We start from the raw sequence: 4,848 nt of genomic DNA, 5'->3' as shown, positions 1-4,848 counted from the left end.
CTAAAATCGGAGCCAAGTGCCAAGTGAAGACAAAAAGGGCAGAAGAGTTGGCGCTCGGCGGTGAAATTGTACCGCCCGAGCGCGAATGCCGCACATTCCAAGAGATTTTACAGAAGGTGTGGCGCTCGAGCGGTACTTTTTTACCGCCCGAGCGCCACCTATTTTTGGAAAATATCATGCTCGATTACATTCCTTAATTTCTGAAGAAAAGGATATGGTAAGGTTTTTTGGGACGTAAAGGGGGGAGATTTAGAGATATTGAGGGATTGTTTTTGAGCCGCTGCAAGTTTGGAGAGCACTTTGCGCTTGGATTGAAGATTTGAAGTTTTCCGGGCGTCGTTCTTCGCGTTTTTCGTCAACTCTAGTATTTCTTATTTAGTTTTATCATTTGAACTTTGTTTTGTTGATTTTCAATTATGAAATTTAATAGCTAGACTTTAATATTTGTTGGGATTAAAGGGGATCCTACCCCGAACGTTGATTTGAATTAATCTATATTTCGATTGTGCGTTATTCTTGATTTTACTACTGTTTTATTGTGTCATTAAAGCGTAGCTAACTTTAACGATGTTTTCATATCACGAGTGAGTTCGAGAGAATAACGAGTGATAGGATCGAGTAGTATAATCCGCAGATCTACAATTTACATAGATATATGAAATTGGATACGTGCCGATAGTCATAGTCCTTAGGGTCGAAAACTAGGGGATTTCATAGATCGAAATGCGATTTGCTCTTGATAAATAATTAAAGATATTTAATTACTTCATTGAGTAGAATTAGTTTGGCATAACTCGATAGAGTATGTTCAATAGATTAGGAAATCTTGTCGGAAGCGTAGATCACGATCGAACGAATTAATTAATAAACGAGGGGTAGGTGAACCGAGATTCCCAACAAATCCATTTCTCATTGAACTTTAACTCAACATTTTAGATTAAATTCTCATTCATTACTTGTTGAATCATTTTAATTGCATATTTATTTGAGTATAGTAGGAATAATCACACAACTCAATTTTCGTTGCTAAATGTTAAATAACTGAAAATAATAATTGTTAAACACAGTCTTCAGTGGAACGATACTCGTACTCTTGTACACTATATTATCACTTGACATCGTGCACTTGCGATTAATTTTGAGCATATAAAATCATATTTTATTGGGGATTTTACTGTGCAAGTTTTGCTCGATCAAGTTTTTGGCGCCGCTGCCGGGGACTGTTAATCTACAATTTTATTTTTTTTTGTTATTATCTTTAGCATTATTTTATTTGTCTTGAGCTAACACTCCATATTTTATTACAGATATCCCTTCCAGTGCATGCCAAAGTCACTTGACGTGGAGCTTGAGTTTGATCCTGAAATTGAAAGAACTTTCCGAAGGCGAAGACAACAACAAAGACTTAAAGAACTGATGGAAAGACACGAGCAAGAACGTGGAGAGGAACAACGTGACAATAGACAAGTTGAGATACCGAGTTGCATACCAATGCTGGAGTATGCCCAGCCTACTTTGGAGGGTGCACGCCCTAGCATTGTGAGGCCTATCGTGCTGGTAAATCACTTCGAAATCAAGCCAGCCATAATCCAGATGATTCAGAACACGGTCCAATTTGGAGGAACTGCAATGGATGACCCAAACACACACATCGCGGATTTTCTTGAAATTCGCGATACTTTTAAATTCAATGGAGTTTCTGATGATGCTGTTAGGTTGCGTTTATTTCCTTTCTCCTTACGTGATAAAGCTAAAGCATGGTTAAATTGTTTGCATGTAGGTTCGATCGCTACGTGGGACGACATGGCGAAAGCTTTTCTCATCAAATACTTCCCTCCTTCCAAGACCATGAAGCTGCGGGCAGACATTACAACATTTGCTCAATTTGATCAGGAATCTCTATATGAGGCATGGGAACGCTTCAAGGATCTACTACGAAGATGCCCACATCACGAGTTACCACTTGGGTTAGTCGTTCAAACATTTTATTATGGTTTGCTTACTCCTAACCGTACTATGATAGATGCGGCTACTTGTGGAAACCTGTTGAGAAAGACCGCGGAGGAAGGATATGAATTGTTAGAGGAGATGGCTGCTAGTAGCTATCATCCTCAATCTGAAAGAAACAACCAGCGGAAGAGTGCAGGAGTGCACCAGGTAACTGATTTTTCTGCTATTACTGCACAACTTGATGCTTTAAACAGGAAAATAGACGGCTTGAATGTGGGTGGCACGACGATGCGTCTTCAAGAGATATTCTGTGAAAATTGTGGAGGGGAACACTATGCGAAGGACTGTCAAGATGACAATCCTTTCTATGTGCAAAATGAGGCACCAGTGAACCAAGTGGGAGTCCAAAACCGCCCAAGGCATGACCATTATTCGAACACATACAATCCTGGGTGGAGGCAACATCCCAACTTCTCATGGGACGGTCAAAACAGTCAGAATAGACCGCAAGGAGGACAACAATATGGGAAACAACCGATGTACAGATCCGATCCTCCTAGAGAAGAAAAGTCCAACTTGGAGCAAATGATGTCTAAGTTTATTTCATCCACTGAAACTAGACTTCAAAATCAGGATGCGTCGATAAAGGGGCTTGAAAATCAGATTGGTCAGTTAGCGAAGATGATATTAAGTAGAGAGCCAGGCACCTTGCCAAGTAAAACAGAGACTAATCCAAAAGATCAAGTGAAGGCCATCGAGTTGAATAGTGGGAAAGTTTTGGAGTCAAGGGAAAAAGAGAAAACTCAAACCATAGATGAGCAAACTGCGACATCTAAAGGTAAGTCTTCTAACTCTACACTAGCACCCACTACACAACCTAAAATTGTTATTCCTCCACATTTCCCTGCAGCATTGAAAAAAGCAAAACTAGATGCACAATTCGGTAAGTTTCTAGAGGTGTTTAAAAAATTGCATATCAATATTCCCTTTGCCGATGCTTTAATGCAAATGCCTAGTTATGCTAAATTTTTAAAGGACATTTTAGCCAATAAAAGGAAGTTGGAGGATCACATAACAGTGAACTTAACTGAAAATTGCTCCGCTTTGGTGCAAAACAAAATCCCACCGAAACTCAAAGACCCAGGGAGTTTCTCTATTCCTTGCATGATTGGTGATGTTGTTTTTCATAAGGCATTATGTGATCTTGGTGCAAGTATTAATCTTATGCCATTGTCTGTGTTTAGGAAACTTGGGTTGGGAGAGCCTAAGCCGATGAGGATGTCCTTGCAACTGGCTGACAGATCTGTCAAGTACCCCCGCGGAGTGATTGAGGATGTGCTAGTGAAAGTGGACAAATTCATTTTTCCTGCGGATTTCGTGGTTCTCGACATGGAGGAGGATACAGAGATGCCTCTAATCTTGGGGAGACCGTTCCTTGCAACTGGCAAGGCACTAATTGATGTACAAGAAGGGAAGTTGAGATTGAGAGTGGGCGAGGAAGAGATTACTTTTGATGTTTTTAATGCACTTAAGCTCACACTGCATTCTGATAGTTGTTTTAGAATTGATGCTTTTGACTCTCTTGTGTCTCACTATGTGCATGATGTTTTTAGGGACCCTTTGGAGGCCACTATCACTACTGAATTGGGAGAAGAGGCATTGGATGAAGAAAAAGCTGAAATAGTAGCATACTTCAATGACAACCATCCATGGAGAAGGCCGATGAGGATGAAACTGGAAGATCTAGGAGAGCGCAGAGATTTGATCCCTCCAAAGTCGAGCATCGAGGAGCCACCGACGCTTGAACTCAAACCCTTACCTCCGCACTTAAAGTACGTATTCCTAGGTGAGAATAACACGTTGCCTGTCATTATTTCTGCTGCTTTGACAGATGCTATGGAGGACAAATTGTTGCAAGTTCTCAAAGAGCACAAAAGGGCATTCGCTTGGAAGGTGGCAGACATCAAGGGAATCAGTCCATCGATATGCATGCATAAAATCTTGATGGAAGAAAAGTACTCACCTCTCGTACAACCTCAAATATGACTAAATCCAAAGATGCAAGAGGTAGTGAAAGGTGAAACTATTAAGCTTCTCGATTCAGGTATTATCTACCCTATTTCCGATAGTGCTTGGGTAAGTCCGGTTCAATGTGTGCCTAAGAAAGGTGGGATTACGGTGATCACCAATGAAAAGAATGAACTTATTCCCACGAGAACTGTTACGGGGTGGAGAGTGTGTATTGACTATTGGAAGTTGAATGATGCCACCCGTAAGGACCATTTTCCTCTTCCCTTTATTGATCAAATGTTGGAGAGATTAGCGGGGCATGAATTTTATTGTTTTCTAGATGGGTATTCGGGGTATAATCAAATCACAATTGCACCTGAGGACCAAGAGAAAACCACTTTCACTTGTCCTTATGGCACGTTTTCTTTTCGCCGAATGCCTTTTGGTCTTTGTAATGCACCTGCTACATTTCAGCGCTGTATGACTGCTATATTCCATGATATGATTGAAACCTTTCTTGAAATATTTATGGATGATTTTTCTATCTTTGGTGCAACGTTTGATGAGTGCTTGCAGAATTTGAGATCCATGTTGAGAATATGCGAGGAGACGAACTTGGTGCTCAATTGGGAAAAGTGTCATTTCATGGTACAAGAGGGAATTGTTTTAGGGCACAAGGTTTCGGAGCAAGGAATTGAGGTGGACAAGGCAAAAATTGAAGTCATAAAGAACCTACCACCACCAGCCTCAGTAAAGGGAGTTAGAAGTTTTTTAGGCCACGCCGGTTTCTATCGGCGGTTCATCAAAGATTTCTCTAAAGTTGCCAAACCTTTATCTTCTCTCCTTATGAAAGATATGCCCTTTGATTTTAATTCTAACTGTTTGCAG

General features: G+C 40.6%; 1 non-coding gene across 1 annotated transcript; it reads right to left on the bottom strand.

The window, feature by feature from the left end:
• Positions 1–1,852: 1,852 nt before the first annotated feature.
• Positions 1,853–1,958, bottom strand: LOC140814841 (small nucleolar RNA R71). Its single transcript, XR_012114179.1, has one exon. It is a non-coding gene; the product is annotated as a small nucleolar RNA R71 (small nucleolar RNA).
• Positions 1,959–4,848: the final 2,890 nt, after the last annotated feature.

Source organism: Primulina eburnea, chromosome 1 (assembly GCF_022965805.1).
Source record: "Primulina eburnea isolate SZY01 chromosome 1, ASM2296580v1, whole genome shotgun sequence".
Classification (NCBI taxonomy): Eukaryota; Viridiplantae; Streptophyta; class Magnoliopsida; order Lamiales; family Gesneriaceae; genus Primulina; species Primulina eburnea.
Note: the sequence above shows the minus strand (reverse complement) of the source record. Positions and strands in the feature narration are given on the sequence as shown.